Genomic DNA, 27,790 nt, shown 5'->3' with positions numbered 1-27,790 from the left:
CAATTGCTTTCCACTTTTCTCTTTTATTATTAATTATGTAAAAAATATGCCTACAAATCAGAAAATCATTGACATTTTATGCCCATTGTTATTTGGCTACAGTATGTCTGACTCTGCTCTCATTATGTTAATAATCTTCTTCTTGATCTCGATGTGTCCATTTATATCCCTTTAATATCAATTGCATGTTCTTGTTTACCATTGTTAGCTTCATGTCCTCATGTGTAAAACTATTAGTTGTAATTAAATCCTAAAAGGAACCACTTGTGCCATCTCTTCATTTATTTTCCTGCTTCCCAGGATGAATTTTTGAATGGATTCGAAGACTACTTTTATCAGAGAATCCTTTGCCACATTCAGAACAAGAATAAGGCTTCTCTCATGTGTGAATTCTTATATGGCAGTGAAGACTGCTGCTGCTGGAGAACCGCTTACCACATTCAGAACAAGGGTATGGCTTCTCTCCTGTATGCATCCTCATGTGGCTCTGAAGATGGCTCTTGTGCAAGAATCGCTTGTCACATTCTGAACAGCAATATGGCCTCACTCCACTGTGAATTCTTGAGTGTACTTGTAAATTGCGATTGTTGAAAAAATGTTTTCCACATTCAGAACAATGAAATGGTTTCTCCCCTGTGTGAATTCTTGTATGTACCTGAAGACTGCTTTTGTCTGAGAATTGCTTGTTGCATTTGGAACAGTGATATGGTTTCTGCCCAGTGTGAATTCTTGTGTGTTTCTGCAGACTGCTGCTTGTTGAGAATTGTTTGCCACATTCAGAACAAGAATACGGCTTCTCTCCAGTATGAATTCTTATGTGACTCTGAAGATGGCTCTTGTGCAAGAATCCTTTGCCACACTCAGAACAGCAATGAGACTTCTTTCCGGTGTGAATTTTCATATGTCTCCGAAGGCTGCTTTTATCAGAAAATTGTTTCCCACATTCAGAACAACAATAAGGCTTCTCACCTGTATGAATCCTTATGTGGACCTGAAGACGCCCATTAATGGAGAAGCTTTTGCCACATTCAGAACAACAAAATGGTTTTTCACCTGTGTGAATTCTTATGTGGGTCTGGAGACTGCTGCTGTGTGAGAATCGCTTACCACATTCAGAACAAAGATACGGCTTCTCTTCATTATGACTTCTTGTGTGTCTCTGAAAATGTGCACTGTCAGAAAACTGTTTGCCACATTCAGAACAGAAATATGGCTTCTCTCCAGTGTGAATTCTTGTATGCTTCTGCAGATTGCTCAGGTGCAAAAATTTTTTGCCACATTCAGAACAGCAATAAGTTTTGCTTCCGGTGTGAATCTGTGCATGTCTCCGAAGGCTACTCCTATCAGAGAACTGTTTCCCACATTCAGAACAAGAATATGGCTTCTCTCCAGTATGAATTCTTGTGTGGGTCCTAAGCAGCTCACTGGTGGAGAATCTTTTCTCACATTCAGAACACTGATATGGCTTCTCTCCAGTATGAATTCGCATGTGGGTCTGAAGACTGCTGCTGTGTAAGAATCGTTTGCCACATTCAGAACAGCAATACTCTTTCTCTCCATTGTGAATTTTTATATGGGTCCGAAGATGGCTCCTATCAAAGAATCGTTTGCCACAGTCTGAACAGCAATATGGCTTTCTCCAGTGTGGATTCTTGTATGGATCCGAAGATGGCTCCTATCGGAAAATTGTTTTCCACAGGAAGAACAACAGTATGGCTTCTCTCCAGTGTGAACTCTTGTGTGGATCTGAAGATGCCAATTGGTGGAGAATCGCTTGTCACATTCAGAACAAGAATATGGCCTCTCTCCAGTGTGAATTCGTGTGTGTATCTGTAAACTACTCATTTGTGAGAATTGTTTGCCACATTCAGAACATCTGTACAATTTCTGTCTATTCTGCGTCCTCTTGCAGTTAGATTTACTTTTCAATTGTTCCTTCTGCTCTTCACAGACAAATGAAGTTGAAGAATTTGTACGGAGTTCCTGTAATTGAGTGTCAATTCTTTCACCAGGCAGAGAGCTATCCTGCAAAAAGGCTGGTATCAAACTCTCTGATCTACATGTTGATTTCTTCACATTTTTATCATGTTGTGTCTTTTGTGGTCTGCACTGCAGAGATGTCTGATCCAATGAAGATAAGCAGTTGCCACTCTTTAAGAAATCTGTGGAAATACAAAGTGTATGATCAGGAAATATCAAAAATGATCTGACATGAAACTCATTTAATGTAGAATATTTTATTCCCTTTAAAGCATACTACCAGAAAGGATCCTAACCTGTTTGGCCCCTAAGCAAGGTCATTAACCTAAACATTGATCCAGTGGTGCAATACAATGGCTGATCCACAAATGTCATGCAAAAAGAGATTAGAAATTATTGGGGGCTTTAGTCGTTTGTAGGAGGTGATAAAATTCTACATATTAAGAGTCAGACGATATGCTGGTAATTAAAGGAAAATATAAAAGGTGATGAATTGTTGAGTTGTCAGCTCACTCCATTAACTGAGACATTTGTGCGTAACTCTGTGCAAAGAAGGAATTGCTTTGCATTCTCATCTGGGCTCAATGACTGCCATCTTTGAAGATGGAGGAAAGTTTTCTTTTTCTATGACAATACCTGCAGTGTTGCTGCATGGGGATAGCAACTAAAGATGATTTGTATCTACCTGGTACAATGCTTGCGCCACCACCATCTACTCTAAGTACCATGATGTTCCAAAAATGATGGATGGATTAAAAGCCAGAAGTCTGTATGACCATCAGCATCAAGTGACTCCGTGAGAACCCTAACTACAAAGAGGACTATTTCATTTATGTTAGGTAGAATGCCCAGAGGGGACTGGGCGGTCTCGTGGCCTGGAACCCCTGCAGATTTTATTTTTTTCTCCAGCTTTCTGGAGTTTTTTTTTTTTTCTGTCCACCATGGCCATCGGACCTTACTCCTTTTCTATGTTAACTAATGTTGCCTTATTTTAATTTCTTATTTTGTCTTTTATTTTTCTTTTCTTCATTATGTAAAGCACTTTGAGCTACATTTTGTATGAAAATGTGCTATATAAATAAATGTTGTTGTTGTTGATTGACAACTCTCTAGAGACAGCCTGTTCATTCCACAGTTTTCTAGTGGGTGAGGATCCAGTGGCAGGAGGTGATGGTGATAAAGAAACCTGTGAGAGGATGACCACCAGGTAGTCTACAAGAAGTGGATGGAGAAGCTGAAGTGCAGCATGCAGGAGTCAAGAGACCAACTGGTTCACAAGTAGGAAAAGGCAACATGAAGATAGAACAACACTGCCCATTCTCTCTCTGAGACACTAACACTGAAGACTTTTAGTCAATGAATTATTCAGCAGAAGTGTGTCAGAAAATGCTATGGGGGCTCCATTATAGTAACTGCAATACACCTGCATAATGAACACCTCACTGGGACTGCCAAGTTAGAAGTTTTCTTTCTTTTTAATTTTGTTGCTCTTTAGTCATTCTGGTGTGTGCACAAACCAAAGCCTGCGAGAATATTTTTTTATTTATCTTATCTATTTATGTTTTTTTATTTAAAGAGCTTCTGTAAAAAGCCAAATTTCCCACAAGGACAAAACAAATCTATCTATGACATAGTGCCTTTCATATCTACCTATCTAAGAAGTCTCTTTTAATATTTTCACTCATACGTTGGGTTGGAATAAAGTTACTGTGCCTCTTGTAAGGTGTAAAATGTGAATAAAGGAAACTGGTATTAGTAAACGAACCCAATAGGGCGCTGATAACCCCAAAGAGACTGCAAAAGAAAGAAACAAAAGAGAAAGAGTTCTTCTCTTCGGACACTGAAGTCAGAGAGAAGTCACTGCAGAAGGTAACTGACTGCTTTCAGACCAGCAGAGTGAGTTGCCAATTTCTAGTTTCCCAACCTGTTTCCAGACCTATGAGATCACTTGTGTAAAGTTAACATCTCCATTTCTGACTAATAAAAACAGTAAACGCAAGCCTACTTGATTTATTTCCAGCTCCTCCTTGGTTTGGTAATGGAGGTCTAAGTTTAAACAAAGCTTTTCTCATCGAGAAAGACATTCATGTAGTGATTCTATTCATGTATGTGCCATCAGTAGAAAAGATAGAGTTCTGCTTGTTTGAAAGGACCAAAAACAACAAGTGTCTGACAGGGGGAGGTTTTTGACAGCTCAGTCATTCATTCTCACACTATTGGCTACTTGCTAATGTCACTCACAAAATGTGTCTGTCAACCAGCACAAGGAGGATTATGGGTAAGAATGGTAAAGATACTTCTTTGCCTATCATTTACTTGTGGCAATGGCTTCCACAGTGCCCTTCTAACACTCGCAAAATATTCTGTCATTTTTATGTGGCAAAATGATGTCTATACACAAAATATTAGTATTTTAAAAGAAATGAGTTCCTCTGGGATAAATAGCATCATTGATTCAAAATGTGTACTTAAGTGCATCCATTTCACCTTTCAGCACAAACCCACAGATTAAAACAGGCCTGCATTTCTGAGGTCAGTGATAAAGGATCAGGACTTTCATTAGTAAATCCCATCTATCCTGACCTTAGCCTGAATTTTTTTTAGCACCTACCTTCTTCATGATGGATAGCCCCCAATGCGTTTGCAGTCTTGTTCATGTCAGATTCCAAAGATTCAGCCTTCAGATGATGTTTCAGGGAGCACAGACTACTGGGTGCCAAGCCGAATCCAGGAGCCTTTTCATTGGGATAGAAACACAGAGAGTCAGACTCTGATTTAAGGTTTTCTTTCTTTATGCCACTGATAGTTTCATTTCTCTGAATGTTGGTGATGTCAGAAGCTGGTTCAGAGTCTTCTTTAATGTCACAGTCCACCTCCTCCTTCTCCTTAATGCTGAGGTGCTCCTGCTGTAAGTAAGCAGACTCCCACTCACAGTCCTCTTCCTTGATGTTCACACGTCTTTTCTCCATGGTAGGCACAGAGACGAGGCTCTTGTGCAGTATGAGGTTATTCTTTTCCTCCTCATCACACACTTCACCTGAGACCCCGTCTTCACCTTTATGTGCTATATCTAGACATACTTGCTTAACTGGCCACACCTGCTCCATATTGTACAACTTGAAGTGGCAGCGTCCTTCTTACCTGTAGAAGACAACAGAGTAGAATTCAGAATGGCATCAAAAAGCACCAAACAAATTTGAGTCGACTCCCATAAGCCACAGCTCAGTGGTCTTGAAAGAGCTTGCCTTCTCCCCCCTTTGACCTCGTCCAATGTGAACAACAACACCACACAGTTTTCCAGATGTAACCTCACAAGTGAGATATTTTAACGGGTGCCTCTGTATTTCATTAACAGAACTAGTCTGGAGTTTGGCTCAGGGATTCTGATCTGTAAGATTTCACTGACCAAGTGATACTGACACAGGAGTTAGGTGTACATTGTCTTTAAAAAATAACCCATTAACGTTAACTCATTCTTACTTATCACGATTCTAGAGAGCACAAATGTGTTGTATGTCAATCAGACATGCAAGTAAGAACTTCATTGTCTTCTTAAGCATGGCCTCCGTCGGCTCATACAGCACATAATGTGGCCACCATAGAACAACATTGTATTCACCTCTTGAATTGCTTCTGAGCAGCATGGAGATGTTCACTTGGACCACCAAATATTTCTCAGAATTAGTGGCATAACGTTCAAGTGACATTATAATTAATATTTTTATTCTCTAGTCTAAATCAGTGAAAGTTCATTAAGCCCTCTTTTCTCTCCCTAAATGAATTCCACACTCGCCTTTAAACTGTGGTCTTGACCTCCGCAGGTAGTTTGGAGTTTCTTGAACTCACCTCTCACAATGTGCCAAACTAAAGGTTTTCTCCAAGTCAAGGTAAGTCCTGCTGTCCACGTCACTACAATGATGGGCTTTTGTTGCTCTCCAATGGGGCTGCCCAATACGGACTGACACTGATATTGGGATTATTTTAACCAAAATGCGTGATTTGATTTTTCTCAATATATTTTCAAAATACCATAAAGATTGAAGATCAGCACCATATAGATATGGACATGCATGTTTTTTACACAAAGTCCCAAACCTTGAATATTTTTTCCACATTAAACATATTAAATATTCGCTCAACTCATCTTCCCATCCACTTTTTCTGCTAAAGGTCGTGGTGATATGAAATATTAGCAAAGGAAACATTTCTTATTCCTGACTATCTGTGCCTCAAATAACATGTCGTATCTAACTTTTTTGGTTTCACGTTTCCTCTATGTGTTTTTGCGTTTCTGTTGCGTTTGTTCAAAAACCTCACCTGCCTCGCTGGCGTCAGTGTCTGAGGGTCCGTAATCACTGCAATTTCTTTCTCTTCACTTCATTGTTTTATAAGGAAAGACACAAACTCTCGATTCTTTGTCACACAAATCACAGATCATAATACATGTACATGTATATATTGTACATGTATGTTTTTTATTATTTACGCCATTTGTAATGGGTCATCATTACAGTTCTGTATACATGCCTTTGCGACTCCGATCAGAAAGTCACAGCTTGCACCACAGCAGCTGACAATAAATCTAAATTATTGCCTATTTTCAAAATATATTATATACAGTATAAATATCTATGCATAAAAGTGTTTGTGTCTGTCTGTCCAGCCTGAAAGTGCGAGGTTACAGTGTGAAGCTCAAAGGATGCGAATCTGTCACCAAAGTGAAACTGCAGAGAGAAATAGAATCTCGCTTAGCTGCTAATACACAAGCAAGGTGAGCACATCATCAAAACAAAACCTGTGAGGAGAGAGAAACTTGCTTAGCCGCTGATGGACAATGGAGGCGAGCACATCAGCAAAATTAAACCGACGAGAAAAGAGAACCTCGCTTAGCCGCTGTTGTGATGTGCGATTTTGCATACAAGTTGATAAATATTTTGTATGTCTTTATTTGTAATTTAGGCAAAGCAATGTAATATTAGTGTTACATTAGTGAGAAGCATTCATGTTTACAAGCCCTCCCCCAGGACTAAGTCAGGAAAGTGAATTTTACGACAGGGTTGGGGGGAAGTGCCTCAAACAAGTTTGATAATTGTTTCTCTGAAGTCTCTCAACCTCCATAGGAAAGCCAGGCTGCCTAACTGCCAACCTTTACCTTAACATATGGTTTTGGGGGATGGCAGGTGTTAAGATGTTCTATTCCCCCATTGGTCTGAAGTATGGCTGTTTGGAACTGGCTTGTATCAGAAACCTTTAAGTACCACAATGTCTTATTGGCTCTAAGGGTTGGACAGAACATCTATAAATTTGCTCACTCCCTCACTCTCTCTCTTTCTTACAAAACGGATGAAGGAGCAGCTCACACACGATGAACTGAAAGGACAACACAATGAAGAGCACAGCTCAGCAGCCATATTGACACAGGCATGAGGCCTGTTCTGAAGAAAGCTGACCACCAATGATGCCTTAACTAGAGACATTTTAAGTAACTAACAAGTCTGTGTGCCGCCTGAAACTATACATCAGCATTTAATCAGGTTGTATGGTTGCCAATATTCAAATGTACTTTGCATATTGTTATTATTTAAAACAAAGACAGTGCGGCATCTAGATTGTAATTCTGCTTCAAAATTTATAGATACTTTGAGTAAGTCGAGTGTAATTGTGGAAAACCATTTAGATCAGTTAACATCAAATGTAAACACAGAAAAAAATTTAGATGAGCTAACATCACATTATAATGTGACCTTGAGAGATGCTCTGGACACAGTGGCTCCCCTTAAAACAAAAGTGATCAAAGCACATAGAAACTCTCCCTGGTTTAATGAAAACACTCGAGCTCTTAAATTAGGGTGTCGAAAACTGGAGCGCAGATGGAGAACAACAAAGCTGCATGTCTTTCAAATTGCATGGACAGAGAGTGTTAATAAATATAAAAAAGCCCTCTTTAAAGCTCGGTCAGAATATTATTCTACATTAATAGATAGCAATAATAAAAATCCTCGGGCACTGTTTAGAACAGTGGCTAAATTAACAAATGGAAATTCAGATCAACAGTGCAAAATACCAACAGACATTAGCAGTACAGACTTTATTAACTTCTTCAATGAGAAAATTAAAAATATAAGATCCCAGATCTCTGCATCACAGTACAAACCAAATACTAGCTTAGCAGACCCTGTCTCACATTGCACTCAGCACTTTAGTAAATTTAATCCTGTAACTGAGCAGAAGTCTTAAGTTTAATTTCTAAAATGAAGCCCACTACTTGTTCCCTAGATCCAGTGCCAACAAAACTAGTAAAAAGTGCAATGGATGTTCTTGCAGCGCCTATCCTAAACATTATCAATAGTTCATTATTGCATGGCACAGTACCAGATGCACTAAAAGTGTCAGTCATTAAACCATTACTTAAAAAGTCAGACCTTGACCCACATATACTAAATAATTATAGGCCTATTTCAAATTTACCATTTCTCTCTAAAATACTAGAAAAAATAGTCGCCAGTCAGCTTCAGACACACCTTACGCATTACAATTTATTTGAGAAATTCCAGTCTGGTTTCCGCACTGGTCATAGTACAGAAACGGCACTAACACGGGTTGTAAATGACATTCTGATATCCTCTGATGAAGGAAACTCAACTGTAATTATGTTGTTGGACTTAAGTGCAGCATTTGACACCATCGACCATTCTATCTTACTGCACAGGCTAGAAAATGATGTTGGGCTTACAGGCACCGTGCTCGCTTGGTTTAGTTCTTACTTATCAAATCGATTCCAATATGTACAGAAATGTGCTGACAGTACTCCATCATTACACACAGAAGTTCAATATGGTGTCCCGCAGGGCTCAGTACTGGGACCTTTACTGTTTTCACTGTACATGCTTCCAATGGGATCTCTCATTAGGAAACATAATGTTAATTTTCACTTGTATGCAGATGACACCCAGTTATACCTTTCATTTAAATCAAATGAAGTTTCTCCAATGTTGTCTTTATTAGTTGTGTTAGTGAATTAAAGGAGTGGATGAATAAGAACTACTTGTCTTTAAACACAGATAAAACAGAGATGTTAATTGTTGGAGGGAATGACGCTGATCATAACAATATTTTGTCATCATTTAACTCAATGGGAATCCCAGTCAATTTTACTGAATCAGCCCGCAATCTAGGAGTTATCTTTGACTCTAGCATGTCATTTAAAGCGCATATTACAAAGTTGTCCAAAACATGTTTCTTCCATCTTAAAAATGTTAGGAAATTAAGGCGCTTTTTAAATAAACAGGATTCTGAGAAACTAATTCATGCATTTATCTCTAGTAGGATTGACTACTGCAATGCGGTGTTCACTGGATGTTCAAACTGTTCTTTATACAGCCTCCAGTTAATCCAAAATGCGGCTGCGAGAATTATTACAAGAACAAGAAAATACGAACACATAACTCCACTTCTTAAATCCTTACACTGGCTCCCGGTTAAGTTTAGGGCAGATTTCAAAATCCTTCTTTTAACATATAAATCATTAAATGGTCGAGGTCCGGCTTACTTGTCTGAACTTATCATGACTTACAAACCAGAGCACACATTAAGATCTCAAGATGCCGGTCTGCTTATGATTCCAAGGATTAATAAAATAACAGTGGGGGGTCGAGCTTTTAGTTACAGGGCCCCTAAACTGTGGAATGGTCTGCCTGCTACTATAAGAGATGCCCCTTCGGTCACAGCTTTTAAATCCCGGCTGAAGACTCACTACTTCAGTTTAGCATATCCTGACTAGAGCTGCTGATTAACTGTACAGACTGCATCTCTGTTGTTAGTCATTAGCACTTAAACATAAGTAACATGACCGTTATAATTGTATACTAACCCTCACTTACTCTGTTTTTCTTCTCGGTACTCAAATGTGGCACTTGGTGCCATGGCACACCTGCCAAGTTGTTTTGCCTGCCTAAGGAAAAGTCATCCCAGATGGAGGATCGCAGGAATCGTGGGAGAGAGGGGTCCTTTCATCGGATTGGCTGGCCCAGCACTGTTTCAGCTGTGGAATGGCCAAATGGGGGAGGCAGCTTGAAGGATGAGGTCTCCAGGACTCTATACAAATACAAATCTTATTATGGGATATATCATCTACTGTTAAATTCTACTCTGTACTTCTAAAATTTATATATATATATTTTTTTTATTTCTTACTATATTGAGAAATTGTTCTGTGTACTGTACTGTATTGTATTGTATTGACCCCCTTCTTTTGACTCCCACTGCACGCCCAATCTACCTGGAAAGGGGTCTCTCTTTGAACTGCCTTTCCCAAGGTTTCTTCCATTTTTCCCTACTAGTTTTTTTTTTTGGGGAGTTTTTCCTTGTCTTCTTAGAGAGTCAAGGCTGGGGGGCTGTCAAGAGGCAGGGCCTGTTAAAGCCCATTGCGGCACTTCTTGTGTGATTTTGGGCTATACAAAAATAAACTTTATTGTATTGTATTGTATTATTTATGAATATTATCAATAATACATTGTTTAAATTGTAACTTAACTCCTGCTTGTCTTTTACTACACCTAATTGCCTGAGGTTATAGATGTACATTGGTGTGAAAAACTATTTGCCCCCTTCCTGATTTCTTATTCTTTTGCATGTTTGTCACACAAAATGTTTCTGATCATCAAACACATTTAACCATTAGTCAAATATAACACAAGTAAACACAAAATGCAGTTTTTAAATGATGGTGTTTATTATTTAGGGAGAAAGAAAATCCAAACCTACATGGCCCTGTGTGAAAAAGTAATTGCCCCTTGTTAAAAAATAACCTAACTGTGGTGTATCACACCTGAGTTCAATTTCCGTAGCCACCCCCAGGCCTGATTACTGCCACACCTGTTTCAATCAAGAAATCACTTAAATAGGAGCTGCCTGACACAGAGAAGTAGACCAAAAGCACCTCAAAAGCTAGACATCATGCCAAGATCCAAAGAAATTCAGGAACAAATGAGAACAGAAGTAATTGAGATCTATCAGTCTGGTAAAGGTTATAAAGCCATTTCTAAAGCTTTGGGACTCCAGCGAACCACAGTGAGAGCCATTATCCACAAATGGCAAAAACATGGAACAGTGGTGAACCTTCCCAGGAGTGGCCGGCCGACCAAAATTACCCCAAGAGCGCAGAGACGACTCATCATAGAGGTCACAAAAGACCCCAGGACAACGTCTAAAGAACTGCAGGCCTCACTTGCCTCAATTAAGGTCAGTGTTCATGACTCCACCATAAGAAAGAGACTGGGCAAAAACGGCCTGCATGGCAGATGTCCAAGACGCAAACCACTGTTAAGCAAAAAGAACATTAGGGCTCGTCTCAATTTTGCTAAGAAACATCTCAATGATTGCCAAGACTTTTGGGAAAATACCTTGTGGACTGATGAGACAAAAGTTGAACTTTTTGGAAGGCAAATGTCCCGTTACATCTGGCGTAAAAGGAACACAGCATTTCAGAAAAAGAACATCATACCAACAGTAAAATATGGTGGTGGTAGTGTGATAGTCTGGGGTTGTTTTGCTGCTTCAGGACCTGGAAGGCTTGCTGTGATAGATGGAACCATGAATTCTACCGTCTACCAAAAAATCCTGAAGGAGAATGTCCGGCCATCTGTTCGTCAACTCAAGCTGAAGCGATCTTGGGTGCTGCAACAGGACAATGACCCAAAACACACCAGCAAATCCACCTCTGAATGGCTGAAGAAAAACAAAATGAAGACTTTGGAGTGGCCTAGTCAAAGTCCTGACCTGAATCCAATTGAGATGCTATGGCATGACCTTAAAAAGGCGGTTCATGCTAGAAAAACCCTCAAATAAAGCTGAATTACAACAATTTTGCAAAGATGAGTGGGCCAAAATTCCTCCAGAGCGCTGTAAAAGACTCATTGCAAGTTATCGCAAACGCTTGATTGCAGTTATTGCTGCTAAGGGTGGCCCAACCAGTTATTAGGTTCAGGGGACAATTACTTTTTCACACAGGGCCATGTAGGTTTGGATTTTTTTTTCTCCCTAAATAATAAAAACCACCATTTACAAACTGCATTTTGTGTTTACTTGTGTTATATTTGACTAATGGTTAAATGTGTTTGATGATCAGAAACATTTTGTGTGACAAACATGCAAAAGAATAAGAAATCAGGAAGGGGGCAAATAGTTTTTCACACCACTGTAGAAGGGAAGGTGGGGAGAAGTTATTTACTATAATACCTTATAAACAGTGGTAAGTCTGTGAGATTTGTGGAATTCTGACAAAGGCTACATATTAATAATACAAAAAGGGGAAAGTAGTACCAAGACAAAACAGCCGCTAATACACAACCGATGTGATTGATTGATTGATTGAAGTGCCAGAATCCATGGTTTCTAGGAGCCCAGGCTTTTTACAGCACAGGCTTACACAGCTAGTAAGGAAATAATAATCAGCAGAGGAAACCCACACAGACATTGATAGAACATGGCAACTCCATGCAGGAAGGACCCTGGATGTGAGTCCTGGTCTCCTTAGTGCGAGGTAACAGCACCACCACTATACCCCACTTGTAATTTTTTTTGTGTTTCTTAATTGTGTTTTAGTTTGCCTTGTCACTTCTTCTCTTTAGGGTGATCTGAAGGTGGCCGGGCCTCCCAGTTATGCAGGGGTGTAGCTAATGGGGCAGACACCTTGAGCCCCAGTTGAAGTGTTGAGCTAATTGTTGTGGCATGGAGTTTGTTCTCTTTATCACTCAGTTTGTTTTAGCTTAGTTTAGGCGAGTTTGATAGTCTGCTCTCAACTTTTTTTTTTTTTTTTTGTAGGTTTTATGACTCTAAATTATTGTACTGAATTCAATTCTGGTCTTTTTGCTTTATTACTGTACTAGCTGTGTAAGTCCATGCTGTAAAAAGCCCAGGCTCTTAGAAACCATGGACTCTGGCACTTCAATCAATCAATCGCATCGGTTGTGCATTAGAGGCTAAGCAAGGTTCTCTTTTCTCAGCAGTTTTGTTTTGCCAACATGCTCGCCTTGCATGTCTATCAGCGGCTAAGCGAGGTTTTCTCTCCTCGTCAGTTTTGTTTTGCCAATGTCCTCGCCTTGCTTTTTGTCTACCAGCAGCTAAGTGAGTTTTTCTCTCCTCTGAGGTTTTGTTTTGCCAATGTGCTCACCTTGCTGGTCTATCAGCGGCTAAGTGAGTTTCTCTTTTCTCGATGGTTTCACTTTGGTGACAGTCGCTTTCTTTGAGCTTCATGCTGTAGCCTCGGGCCGCATAGACACACACACTTCCATGCTTAGACATTTATTTGTAAGATTTCTTGAATTCTTACCATTGTTTGCTCTTGCCCTTTGTGTTATAATTGTCTGTAATCTAAGTTCTAGCATCGTGTTCCCATTAACAGCCAGAGGACCCCGGTTACTCTTTGTAGGCCTGTAATTGTTTTGAAGTATTTAACTTATTTATAAGTGCTAAAGTATTCAATTCATTTATAAGTGCACTATATGAATCTGAACTGAGCCCAGCGCTTATTGGAATCACCATTTTCATTTGCACCTTATTCCTAAACTCATAACATCAGCATCCTCCTGAGCTGCACTTTGAGGTTTTCTCTCCTCCTTGTCCACCTGATCACAGCTAACTTTATTAAATCAGATATTGACTGTTCTGGAAATAAAACAATTGGAGATTAACAAATTAGGACTTTAATTGAAACTTAATCTTTACTCCCCTCCTTTCACAATTCTACCATTTGGACTATTTTTTAAACTTTAAGGTTTCTTTTACTGTTTGTGGAGCACTGCACCTCCTTAAGAAAATGTGCTTAAAGTAATAAAATGATGCTGTTGACTTTCTACATGTGGAAAATCCTAATGCCATACACGAGGGATCACAAAATTGTTTCCTGGAGGTCCACAGGTTCTGTAGGATTTTATTCCAGCTGCCACCACCTTAATTAGTAGCCAACAGGCCACACTTTGTAGTCTTCATTTTTAAGATTTGGAAATCTAAACAACTTATTTTTTTTCTGTTAACAATGAGCATTGAGCTGATGCAGGTCTGAAAACATTGCAATGTTTTTTTTATAAAAACAAACCAAACAATACTATTAATGTATCTTTAACAGCAAGAGCTGCAGTGAAAAACCTAATCCAATTCTGAATCTGAGTTCAATACCCCTGAATTTGAGCTTTTGCTGCACTGGCTGTGAAACATCTTACTATCCATCCATCCATTATCCAACCCGCTGAATCCGAATACAGGGTCACGGGGGTCTGCTGGAGCCAATCCCAGCCAACACAGGGCACAAGGCAGGGAACCAATCCTGGGCAGGGTGCCAACCCACCGCAGAACATCTTACTAATTATTACTAATATTGCAAATATCTATATGTGTTCTGGCCTGAAGTGATATGCTGGATAAGGACAAAACATACAATTGTAGGGTGTGCATTTTTTAAAAAAAAAGTTAATCAATCAACGAAACATTCTGGCAGCAGTAAATGGCTAATAATTAGGACAGTTAAAACCAACAGTCCGCCATAAACTTGGTTTGAACCCGTGTAGCACGTGTATTAGGTTTGCTTAGCACCCCGAACACGTTCTTCACTAAATGTGAATCGGCGTAGATTCTTCAAACACGTCGCAGTAACTGGAGGAGCCCACGAAGTCACGTGCCGTTTTAAGCGGGATACTCGTTCGTGGTCTCACGGGACAGGGGCGGCTCGTGGCGGCCCTGGGCAGAGAAAGAATCGGTGGTCCCTTTGCCCGCCAGTGTCAATATGGTATCTTATTAACTTGTAAGACGACTCGCCCACTTGCACTGGCTTCGCTTCTATATGCGCGTGTCCGTAACTTGAAAACCAAGTGGTGGCCCATGATATTCTCATTATGGCAGAACGTTATAATACTACATATAGCTTACTGCTCCGACTCTAGTGACATTAGTAAATACAGCGTACTAATTAACAAGAAACACAATGCTTTTTGGCCACAGTGCCTTCAGCTGTGTCGTTATTTTTTGTTTGTTTTATATTCAATATATATTGGCGTGGCAGCCCCTGGAATTTGGCGGCCCTATGCAGGTGCACAGTTTGCACATGTCTGAGGCCGCCCCTGCCCGGACAGACGCCGACTAACTGCAGAACACAAACGGACGAGCAGCGGCGGACTGCCTGGGTGCTTTTAAATGACATTGGGACATCAAAGCGACCGTGACGTGATGTGTGGGCACGCAGATCAATAAGCGCTGTGTTCATATGAATCCACTGGGGCACTTAAGGTGGACAAGCAGGAAGCGGGCGAACGACATCAGGATTCGACGTTCACGTGAAGCTGGATGGCGCAGGCGTTGAACAAGATTTAAAAAAAAAAAGCCAGGTTGGAGCGCGGTTAGAACTCCGCATCCACACAGCGGGTTAAACGACAAGGATGTTGGCTTAAATTGACCTTTCCGTTTCTGAAGAGGGGCGCCAACGCAATCACCACGAGCTCATCGTGTGGAGCCTGCAGACGACATCTCGGCAAGGTGAAATCAACGTTCACGACGTGTGCGATCTGTGCAAAGTCAACACGGGGTCGCGCAGCGAGCCGTGAACACACCAGCAGGCTGGGCCGATCGGTGGCTAACCGTCGTGAGCCCCGGTGTTACTGTCCCCGCTGTCGTCTTCTTCTTTTTTTTTTTCTTTCCCGTTTTCCCACCGGTCTCTCATGTCCTGTAAGTACGTACCTTGTGTCTTTACTCATGTCTGCTGTGGTCACTGTGGGTAAAAGCCAGCAACAGTTAGCAGCCGCAAAGTACAACTTCCGGTCGTAAGCGCAACGGGCTGTATCAAATTAAAAGCTCTCTCTTGTAAACTCGTAATGCTTCTGCGGTTAGAATACAAGATGAATATTTAAACGACTCCGCTCTTCTACTTGGACTGGACTGGATTATGTGGATGGTGCACTCTATCGTATAAAACTTAAATCAGATTTTTGTTGCGTTTGAGATGTTTCAGAACAGCTTAAATATTGCTATTCTTTACATAGTGGGCGATTTCCATAGCTCAAAAGCCAAGAACTGCAGTGGCATAAAACCAGGGTGGGTTGTAATTGACAGAAGATCTACTATGAACATTGGTCAGACATTTAAGATTTACATCGCTACTTTAACAAAACTAACCTTTCTATGCTCATTCTTCCTGTAGGCATAAGAGCACAGACAGGCCCTTTTATTGGGGTTGAGTGTCATCGACAGACGCTTCTCTAATCAGGACAGATACAACAACAACATTTATTTATATAGGACATTTTCATACAAAAAGTAGCTCAAAGTGCTTTACATAATGAAGAAAAGAAAAATAAAAGACAAAATTAAAATAAGACAACATTAGTTAACATAGAAAAGGAGTAAGGTCCGATGGTCAGGGTGGACAGAAAAAACACAAAAAAAAAACTCCAGAAGGCTGGAGAAAAAAATAAAATCTGTAGGGGTTCCAGGCCACGAGACCACCCAGTCCCCTCTGGGCAGTCATTGTCATTGTGCTGTTAGAAACACTAACCAAAACATGGCAATAATCCAAATGGGGCTCTGCATAGACCCTTTTCTACTTGGAATACCCTCAGACCTAAGGATTGTGGCAGCATTAAAATGTTATCTACAGACACAAGGGTCAATCATTTAAGATCTACATTTAGTATGTCAGTGACATTAACCCCCAAAATGCCAATTATCAACACGCTCATTATAGATGCCATTGGGTCTCTTCTAATCTGAATATCTATAAAGGTTAAGTACTGTAGCAGCAAAAGAAAAGGACAGACTTTAGCCTACCAGCACCACTCGAACACAGTGGTTCCCAGCTTGTGGTCCGGTCCATAATGCATTATTGAGTGGTCCACAGCTGTGTAAGTGATTTAACATTAAGTGCTTGGATTTTTTTTTTTTATCTTTTCATGAGGTTTAGTGATTGTATATTATAGGCAATAATTGGCCTTGCAGCTTATAGCCGTGGTTCTTGAAGTAGGCAGACAGTGTGATGTAGTGGTTAAGGCTTTGGATTTCAAACTCTGAAGTTGCTGAGTTCGCTTCCCGGGTCCTCAATGCATGGAGTTTGCATATTCTCCCAATGTCTGCGTGGGTTTCCTCCCACAGTCCAAAGACATGCAGGTTTGGTACAATTGGCAATCCTAAATTGTCCCTAGTGTGTGTATGCCCTGCAGTGGGCTGCCACCCTGCCCGGTATTTGTTCCTGCCTTGCGCCCTGTGTTGGCTGGGATTGGCTCCAGCAGACCCCTGTGACCCAGTGTTAGGATATAGTGGGTTGGAAAATGACTGACTGACTGACTGACTCTGAGGTTGTGGGTTCAAATCCCACTACTGACCCTGAGCAAGTCATTTTTGTCACCAATTGGAAAAGCAATAAGGATTGGAACCAATTGTATCCGTAATGTTGTAGGTCGTCTTCGATAAAGGCATCAGCCAAATAAGTAAATATATGGGTCATGACCCAAATCAGGATTATGCTGATGCTTGTGATGTGTCGTCACATGAGTGTGTAGTAACACTTTCTGTGCTGACAGCACACATTCAGCTCTCCTGCTGGCCAACAGCCTTCCTCCATCACCACCTGTAGCCCACTGGAGACCCGTAGACTCTGGGGATGAATGTGTGTGTGCAACAAGGAGAGGTGAATTATCATAGGGCTACTGGACTAAGTCTGCCAGGCTAAAGGTAGGAATATTTTTTGAGAAACAAAAAATGAAAAGTTTTCATGCAGGTTGATTGATTGTGGGGGACCCTGCATCCCACATTAGCTCATGCAGAAGTCCAGTGTTGTGTCAGGGTTTCAGCAGCAAAGGACAACTGGTTTGGTGCCACATCGTGTGTTCACCGTTACAATATAACTCTGTAATAGAGATGCATTGAAGTTTTGTATTATGTTCATGGTGCTGCTCATAATGCTGTTTAAAGTGGTTCTCAATCTGCTGGTAGTGTGAAGGACGTCTGTAGGACTAATAAGAGCTGTGAGAACATCAGACAATAACGCAAGGGTCCAGAGTGGAGCTCCCAATGATTCAATATGAACCAAGTTGGTAATTCTTTATTAAGATTTGTCCTGTCACCCTTATAAAAAACAAATAATGAACAAAAATTTGTTAGTAACGATTAAGCTGTGTAACTCAACTTTTTACACAGTTTAATGAATTGTTAAATTAAAACCAGGATGTTGAACTAATTGCAAACTTAGTTAGAAAAACGTATTGTTTAACGGAGGAGCTCCTTGAAACTTGCATCAGTTAATTTTCCACTTTATTCCTCATTCCGGCACCATGAGTCAAGTGAATTAAATTAACTTCCTATTCGTTCTGTCCTTTTGAAAATCAACTCTTTCTTGTGCTGCCTCCATTATAAAGAATATCTGTTTCCAGTTTATTGAAGCTTACGCTGAGTGTTTACATTGGTAGTGAGAAACGTCAGACGACTCTTCCCTGTTTTGAATGATATTATTTACTGTTTAAGTAACAATATTTTTACTTTCTATGGAGTCCCCGAGGTAAGCAGTACTCACAGAATAGTAAATAGTAAAATAAAAAAAAAATAAAAAATTGCAACATGTCTCCTCAGGCGCTCCATAGCTTTCCACTTTTCTCTTTTAATATTAATTATGTAAAAAATATGGTTAAAAATCAGAAAACTATTGACTTTTTATATCTTTTTATAATCCTGCTGGCTAGCTCGACTGATATGGTGATGTGTTAGGAATGAAAGGATGCCACATCGTTTGATGGAAATGAAAATCATTAACCTTCAGAGGGCTGAGACATCCCGAAAATTAAAGGGAAGAAAAGATGTGGCAGGCAGGCAGGCAGGCAAGTCCATTTTGCTGAAATTTCATAGCAGCAACTCCAAATCATACACGGTAGTTTGTATGCCCCCCATGTGCTTGTATGCATGCCTGACAACATCCTAATGAGACAACAATGGTATCCTGGAGGATCTCCTCCCAGATCTGGACCAGGACATCACTGAGCTCCTGGACAGTCTGAGGTGCAACCTGGTGGTATCGGATAGACCAAAACATAATGTCCCACCCAGAGGTGTTCTGTTGGATTGAGGTCAGGCGAGTGAGCATGGGGGCCAGTCAATGGTATCAATTCCTTCATCATCCAGAAACTGCCTGTATACTCTCGCCACATTCATTTTGTGAATTTCCCCTTGGGATTAATAAAGTATCTATCTATCTATCTATGAGGCCAGGCATTGTCATGCACCAGGAGCCACGGCACCAGCATAGGGTCTGACAATGGGTCCCAGGATTTCATTCCGATACCTAATGGCAGTCAAGGTGCCGTTGTCTAGCCTGTAGAGGTCTGTGCGTCACTCCATGGATATGCCTCCCCAGACCATCACTGAACCCCTCACCAAACCAGTCATGCTGAATGATGTTACAGGCAGCATAACATTCTCCACGGCTTCTCCAGACCCTTTCACGTCTGTCACATGTGGTCGGAGTGAACCTGCTCTCATCTATGAAAAGCACAGGGCGCCAGGGGTGGACCTGCCAATTCTGGTATTCTATGGCAAATGCCAATCGAGCTCCATGGTGCTGGGCAGTGAGCACAGGGTCCACTAGAGGATGTCAGGCCCTCAGGCCACTCTCATGAAGTCTGTTTGGTGAGAGACATTCACACCAGTGGCCTGCTGGAGGTCATTTTGTAGGCTCTGGCAGTGCTCATCCTGTTCCTCTTTGCCCAAAGGAGCAGATACCAGTCCTGCTGATGGGTTAAGCATCTTCCATGAGGGGCCCTGTCCAGCTCTCCTAGAGTAACTACCTGTCTCCTGGAATCTCCTCCATGCTCTTGAGAGACACAGCAAACCTTCTGGCAATGGCACGTGGTATTGATGTGCCCTCCATCCTGTGCCACCTCTGTAAGGTCCAGGTATCGCCTCATGCTACCAGTAGTGACACTAACCGTAGCCAAATGCAAAACTAGTGACAAAACAGATGAGGAGGGAAAATATCAGTGGCTTCCCTCCACCTGTTACACTATTCCTGTTTTGGGGGTTATCTCATTGTTGCCCCTCTAGTGTACCTGTTGTTCATTTCATTAACACTAAAGCAGCTGAAACTGATTAACACCCCCCTCTGCTACTTAACTGACCAGGTCAATAGCCCAGAAGTTTCATTGACTTGATGTTAGACTTGGATTTAAAAGTGTGCCTTTAATTTTTTTGAGCAGTATATAATTATATATACAGTAGTATATGTAATCTATATACATGTATTTTCAGCAACACAAACCCCAATATGACTATCCTCTACATAAGCAGATTAAAAATTTTAATATCCCAAAAGCAAAGAATTACAGCAGTGCAGTATTAAACTGACACAGACACTCCTCTAATTAGTAAAGTATGTCAGATATTTAGGAGTTCTGTAACAGTAGTGCCAACAGTAACCTCAACATTCCCATTTCTTCTTGTAGGCAAAAAGTGGACTCTGTCAAGGGATGTAATAACTTGCCAGGAAGAGAAGGGACACTACTGCTAAAAGCACCAAGACACCGCCCACTGAGGTCAACTAACTCCACCCCTTCCTGTTCCAAGGCCATAAGAAGCCCAGCTGCCTGCAGGAGGCGTCATTTTGGTAAGAGTGACCTGACAGACGTGGTTCATAGGCAAACTGGCTGTAATCCCTGGCTAGAGCTGAACCTTTATGTCATTTTTTTGAAGCCCCAGGATGACTTATAATGCCTCTAGAGTATTTTCTTTTGTTTTGAACATTCCCATTTATTAAAAGTGATGGCCCAGTTGGCTCCCCACATTTTCTTCAGTGACCTATCATTCCTATACCCGACCACAGTATATATAATTTGGCTTTAAAAGCTCAATTTTCAAACTTTGAATTGAACTTCAGACTCCCACAAGTCTTTCTTTCAAAAGCCTGAAGTGCTTAGGTCAAAGTGGGTGAACTTCTAACTGCTGATTTGACTGCTCTTATTGGCTTCAAACACTTGGAAAGCTCAAAGCTGAATCATCAGAATTCACCCAGAACTTCATCTTTAAACCTAATGACCGCAAACACAAACCTTAAAATATTTTTTTTTTCCTAGGGATATCAAAATGCATTTTTCCATTCAAAATCTGAAATTGATATTTTTGTGTGAAAACCATACTAGTTCCATATACTGTACCATATGAAATACAGACCTGTCATTCATGGGCAAAGCCACCCTATCAGATTGCCCAACCAGCAATGATTTTTTGTTTCTTTAAATGAGAAAAGTACTTAACTGTTTTTAACAAATGATGTATAGAAAATTGTAGCTGTAGCTCCTCAAGTGGAGGAGTTCAAATATCTCGGGGTCTTTTTCATGAGTGAGGGAAGAAGAATGGAGCAGGAGGTCGATTGATGGATCGGTGCGGCATCTGCAGTAATGTGGGCTCTGCAATGGTCTGTCATGGAGAAGAGAGTGCTGAGCCAAAAGGCGAGGCTGTCGATTTACCAGTCGATCTACGTTCCTACCCTCACCTATGGCCACGAGCTTTGGGTAGTGACCGAAAGAGCAAGATCGCGGATACAAGAGGCCAAAATGAGTTTTCTCCGCAGGGTGGCTGGACTTTCCCTTAGAGATAGGGTGTGGAGTTCAGTTATCCGGGAGAGACTCGGAGTAGAGTCGCTGCTCCTCCGCATTGAGAGGAGTCAGATGAGGTGGTTCTTAAGTACAGAAATAACTAAAGTTTCTCAAGAAAAGCTAAGTTTAGAGAAGATACATTTTTCCTTTTATTTGCCTTTTATTCTACGTGTGTAACTATTTTTACTTTTATTCTTGTGTGGATTATTTGCTTTTAACTTTCACTAAATATTTTTAAAACAAACTTTTGGACTGAGAGATTTCTTTTGACACGCGTTTTACCCGTGCTTGATCTCACCTTATGCTTCGGCGGCTACAGGCTCACTGCAAAGGTAATAATGGTCAGAGTTGGGAAGTAAAGAAACAACAAAGGGTTCTGAATCTTAAAAATAAAAGAGCATTTTCAATAAGGCAGGAGAAGTATTTTCCAATAGCAGCAGTTATTAGTTGCTAAAGTGGCTGGAAGGAGATTTGCCCCCCACCCCCCAATTTGGTGAATTTCACATTTGAATGAAGCATGGTTGCCTAGCAACACTTTACAGTAGACCTAATTGCCAACACACTCGTAAAGAATCCTAGTCACTGAATGACACTTTATGGGTTGTGTGGCTCTTCTCAGAATGTTGGCTTGCTAAAGCACCTTTTCATTCTGAGATGGGTTCTCTGCATGTGATGCTGGTTCTTTGTGCTTTGAAAAGTCTTCATAATATGTAGAATGAAATGGAAATATTGAATACACGGTAGGCTACCTAGCAGGATACTTACAAATTATAAAAAACCTGAACGTAGCCTGTGTTATTGTATGCAGTGATAATCCAGAATCAGGACCCATTGGTCATTTCACAAATCCATTACCATCTTTTCATGGTTATTGATTGTAAGGATCCTATTACAGATCTAAATAAATAAAGGGTTCTTTTTGGAACCTTCCTGTGGATGAGTCTTTTGGGAACCAAAATTGTTCCCCTATGGCATTGCTTTGAAGAACCACTTTTGCACTTTTAAGAGTGTACAGCAACATCTAAAAAGACAACCTCTAGATTTTAGCCAAGAATATCCTGAAAGCACAAGTTAAGCAATGGCTAGCCATGCTATCTAAATGGTGGAGCCAGCGACTTGGTCGGCTATTCATCCAGTTAAGAAGATACCATATCTACTGGCTGCATAGATTCCTGGGATTTATATCTTTTAATCAAGTACAATACAAAGAGTTTGCAACAGACTTGGACAGTTTCGATGGCAGCTTTTTACATGAGCATATTATAGAGAACAAAAATACGGCCTCTAAATGAATGGATCTCACATAGAGGCCTGTTGTGATGTAAGATGTTGCATATAACTTGATAAATATTTTGTATATCTTTATTTGTATGTTAGGCAAAGCAATGTAATTTAGTGTTACATTAGTGAGAAGCATTCATGTTTACCCAAACCCTTTTACGACTGAGTCTCTTTGAATTTTACGGCAGAATTGGGGGAGGAAGTGCCTTAAACCAGTTTGGTGAGTGTTTCTCTGCTAAAGTCTTTCAACCCCCGCAAGAAAGCCAGGTTGCCTAACTGCTAAGCGTTACCTTAACATATGGTTTGGGGGCAGGTGTTAAGATGTTGTATTCCCCCATTGGACTGAAGTATGGCTGTTTGGAATTGGCTTGTATCAGAAGCTTTTAAGTACCATGACGCCCTATTGGCTGCAGGGGTTGGACAGAGAATCTATAAATCTGCTTGTTCATCCACATTCTCTCTCTCTTACTATCCTCTGATGATGAAGAAGCATATCTCTCTTACTAATATATGACGAAGACCAAACTGATGAATTGAAAGGACAACACAATGGAGACCACAGCTCAGCAGCCATGTTGAACAGGCCTGCGGCCTGTTCTGAAGAAAGCTGAGCACCAATGATGCCTTAACTAGAGACATTTTAAATAACTAAAAATCTGTGTGCCACCTGAAACTACACATCACCATTTAATCAGGTTGTATGGTTACCAATATTCAAATGTACTTTGCATATTGTTATTATTTATGAATATTACCAATAATACATTGTTTTATGTGTAACTTAACTCCTGCTTGTCTTTTACTACACTTAATTGCCTGAGGTTATAGATGTAGAAGGGAAGGTGGGGAGGAGTTATATAGTACAGTGGTAAGTCTGTGAGATTAGGCATTCTGACAAAGGCTACATATTAATAATACAAGAGGGGAAAGTTGAGCAATATACTACTCTACCAAGACAAAACAAGGCCCATCTTGGAAATGTGCCAGGCCATGAGAGATTTGTGATACCCCATGCACTAGCACCTCTGCACATACTTAGGTGTCTGTAATGTAACCAAATGGATCAGTGGTGTATGTGGAGGCACAGAAACAAAAACATTCAAAAGAAAGCAAATCTTTATTGAAGTGCCAGTACGAAAACAAACAAACAAAACAATCCAGAGTCATGCAATTCAAAGTACTTGCAGTCCTCTGCAGTGTCACGGATTAAAATATCTATATAGTAACAATAAACAAAAATATAGTATTTACATGGCTCAAAAATAAAGGTGATGAAAAAAAAAACAATGAAAAAACACGACTGGACAACTCCTCTTCTTCTTCTTCCTCCTTCTCCCAAGACAAAAATCAAGAGGACAGAAAAAACAGACATCAAAATCAAAAGTGGAAAAAGAAAACGGCACAAGCACAAAATACAGAAAAGTCAGTGAAAGAAATCCAAGAATGCTCTATATACAGGAATGCTAAATGAGGATCGCTCGAAAGATGACCGCTGCTGGGAACTTCTCGTTTTAATCTGCCGAGCCAAACTACCTGGACACCTGCCACTTGTGACCTTCCACCCCTTACAGCTTCAATCTGGGCAGAAGCCTCTCTATATTTCGGGTGTCTTGTTTGCATGTGCATGCATGGCTGCTGGCACACACACACACACACATGTGCACGCACCTCCATCTTCATATAGTTTCCTGAAGTTGCATTCATTATTTATTTATTTATTTTTTATTTCTTCCTTCGGGACGTTCGATTTTATGGCTGCTCTGCTCACCTGACTTACATGTCTCACTTGTCAGCCAGCTACTCTGCCGCGACTCCAGTGGCAACACGGGTGTCCTTCCCGAGTATAGTTTGAAGTAACACCGGGATGTTGGTGTGCTGGCATTCGTGTATTAACATGAATGACAGACCTCCTCACCCACATCTCCACCCGTGCCATGCCTCAATACCCCTACCACATCTGTTTGCTCCCAAAGCCTTCTCAGTGGCTCTCTTTTTATAGCCTATACAGAAGTCAAACTGCTCGAGTTGGTTATTAGTCTCCCAAAGTCCTGTGATACAGCCTATCACAAGATTACTTTCCCTTTCTCACACCTCTACAAACAGCATATCATACTTTAGAGTCACTTGAAATGTTTAAAAATCATACCCACTGTTCTGCAGGAACAAACTAAAGTCTACACGAAAACACTCAAATACAAGAATGATATGCGATCAAGGATTACATTTGATCAATCGAGATGAGAACAGGCCATTGAGCCCAAAAAAGCTCACCACTCCTATCCACTTAATTATTCTGAAATAACATCGTCGAGTTATGAAAGTCTCTAAAGTCCTACTGTCTACCACACTACTTGGTAGCTTATTCCAAGTGTCTATCTTTCTCTGTGTAAAGAAAAACTTCCTAATGTTTGTGTTCTTGATGAACCCATTTTAAAGTCAGAGTCTCGATCCACTGGACTAATTCCCTTCACAATTTTAAACACCTTAATCAGGTCACCTCTTAATCTTCTTTTGCTTAAATCATAATCATAACTCATCCTCTGTAGCCCTGGAATGAGCCTAGTCGCTCTTCTCTGGACCTTTTCTAGTGCTGCTATGTCCTTTTTGTGGCCCGGAGACCAAAACTACACCCATGACTCCAGATGAGGCCTCACCAGTGTGTTATAAAGCTTGAGCAGAACCTCCTGTGACTTGTACTCCACACATCAAGGCGCTATATAACCTGACATTCTGTTAGCCTTCTTAATGGCTTCTGAACATAATAAGGACAAGGTTCTTACCCTCTGAGGGTGTGTATGCATTTTATTTCCACCACACACCCTAAGTTATCTACTTAGCCCCTCAAGTTTTGTTACAAAGCACACACTAGTTACTGTATATAGCGCTTTTCCTTTTTTTGGGGCCACATATAAAATAACAACCTGCCTATGGCCAGCAGTTGTTTCTACGAGTCTATAACCTTATGCATTGTAAATGACAGTAAGTCAAGCTAACTCAGATATTACAGTAACATATAAATAATTACTCCCAGTCTTTAAGATTAGAAGCAGTGATTTAGAATCAGATTAATGGGCTTATTCACACATTAGTAGGACATGTGAGGCTGTAGTGAAGCTGGACGAGTAGAGTAAATTAACATCTATTTAAAATGCCTAGAGTAGTCCTGCCCCAACCATGTGTAGCATCATACCAACAAAGAAGATGGCACTGTTGATGAAGTCACACAGAAAGTACACACATGTATGACAACATAAAAACATCAAACTAGCCCAAAAAACAGTAAAAAGATCCTGACAGGTCCTTCTTTCTGAAGATGTGGGTCCCAAACATGTCCATTAGTTTTCTTTCCTCTCGTTTCCTCCCAACCTACTCCATCTGCGCTTCCAACTCATTCTATACAACATGAATCCTTTTGTGTTTCCGAAGGCTAACACTGTCAGAGAATAGTCTGTCACATTCAGAACAGCAATACACAGTCTGTCTAGTGTGAATCCTTGTGTGGTTCTGAAGACTCCTCCTGGTTGAGAATCGTTTGTCACATTTAGAACAGCAGTATGGCCTCTCTCCTGTGTGAATTGTGGTGTGTTTCTGAAGATGGCTATTGTCAGAGAATGATTTTCCACATTCAGAACAACAATATTGTTTCTCTACAGTGTGAATTTTTATGTGGGTCCGAAGGTGGCTCATATCATAAAATCTTTTGTCACATTCAGAACAGCAGAACGGTTTCTCTCCAGTGTGAATTCTTACATGAATCTGAAGACGCCAATTGGTAAAAAATTGTTTGCCACATTCAGAGCAGTGATATGGCCTCTCTCCAGTGTGAATTCTTTTGTGAGTCTGAAGATGCCCACTGCTAGAGAAACGTTTGCCACATTCAGAGCACGAATATGGCCTCTCTCCAGTGTGAATTCTTTTGTGGCTTTGAAGGCTGCTGTTGTCTGAGAAACGTTTACCACATTCACAACAGCCATATGGCTTCTCTCCAGTGTGGATTCTTGTGTGAGTGTGAAGACTGCTACTGAATGAGAATCGTTTCCCACATTCAGAACAACAGTATCGCTTTTCTCCAGTGTGAATTCTTCGGTGCATCTGAAGACTGCTGTTGTCCGAAAATAGTTTACCACATTCAGAACAACCAAACTGCTTTTCTTTTAACTTAATTTTTCCAGTATGAATCGTTTTGTGTTTCTGAAGGTTACTGCTGTTGGAGAATCGTTTCCCACATTCATTACAGCAATATGGCTTCTCTCCCGTGTGAACTCTTGTGTGCTTCTGAAAGCTGCTTATCTGTGAGAATCGCTTGCCACATTCAGAACAACAATATGGTTTCTCTCCAGTGTGAATTCTCGTGTGTTTCTGAAGGGTGCTGCTGGTGGAGAATTGTTTGCCACATTCACCACAGGTGTATGGCTTCTCTCCTGTGTGAATTCGCATATGCTGTTGAAGACTGCTACTGGTGGAAAACTGTTTGCCACATTCAGAACAACTAAATGGTTTCTCTCCAGTGTGAACTCTCGTGTGGGTCTGAAGATGCCAGTTGGTGGAGAACAGTTTGCCACATTCAAAACAACAATGTTGCTTCTGTCTTACACAATGTGACTTATCTTTGCATTTAGATTTGTGGTTAACACTTTTGAGCTGCTCTTGGTTAGCACTGTGTACCTGTACTTGAGTCCTGCATGCATCTGTGCTTGAGGGTTTCACAACAGACAGAAATCTATCCTGCAAAGAGGCCTCTATTAAACTCTGTATTCCAAAAGTTGAAGTCTTCATATTCTTATCATACAGTGGCTGTTGTGACCGACACTGAAGAGTGGGCTGATTGGATGATGATGAGGGGAAGCTGTCTCTGTCTTGTAAATCTGCAGAAATATAAATTATGTATTTAAGAGATATTGAAAGTGGTCCGC

At 40.7% G+C, this 27,790-nt stretch overlaps 1 pseudogene; it reads right to left on the bottom strand.

Annotated features, from left to right (window-relative positions):
- Positions 1-54: 54 nt before the first annotated feature.
- Positions 55-27,790, bottom strand: LOC114667032 (zinc finger protein 208-like; annotated as a pseudogene).

The sequence above is a fragment of the Erpetoichthys calabaricus genome, chromosome 1 (genome assembly GCF_900747795.2).
Source record: "Erpetoichthys calabaricus chromosome 1, fErpCal1.3, whole genome shotgun sequence".
Classification (NCBI taxonomy): Eukaryota; Metazoa; Chordata; class Cladistia; order Polypteriformes; family Polypteridae; genus Erpetoichthys; species Erpetoichthys calabaricus.
The sequence above is the reverse complement of the archived record's forward strand: the minus strand, read 5'-3'. Positions and strand labels throughout refer to the sequence as shown.